Source organism: Micromys minutus (assembly GCF_963924665.1).
Source record: "Micromys minutus genome assembly, chromosome: 2".
NCBI classification, from domain to species: Eukaryota; Metazoa; Chordata; class Mammalia; order Rodentia; family Muridae; genus Micromys; species Micromys minutus.
In genome coordinates, this window is record NC_137971.1 from 35,779,674 (window position 1) to 35,780,131 (window position 458).

The following is a 458-nucleotide window of genomic DNA, read 5'->3' on the forward strand; positions in this document are numbered from 1 at the left end:
GCGTTAATCTGTAGTATGAAAAAACAAAACAAGGTTTTGACAATTTGTTTCTGACATCTGTTGCCCCACAAATTATAAGATTGTTCTGTTCCATTTGGATTTTAAAGTGCTGTACTAAATTTTTAAATTTTTATTTATCAGAGGTTTACTTGTCCCTTCTGAGTACAAAATTCTGACTGCTTCCAACTGATGATGGCTCCTCCTCCTCCTCACACCTCCCCTCCCAAGCTTGAAGTCTGTATCTTTTTTAATTTTTGCTTAGTGCACAGATGTGATCTTGGGACATGATATTCAAGGTTATCTTTGGTTGGACTGTTGAGACTTGGATCTTTAAAAGCCAAAAGTTCTGCAAAGCAAACTACAGTTGGTCCTGGTCCTGGTGAAGAAACGAGAAAGTCTACAAAATTATAGAAAGCAAGACAGATCTGATTAAAATACTGTAAAACTCTTAAGACTCT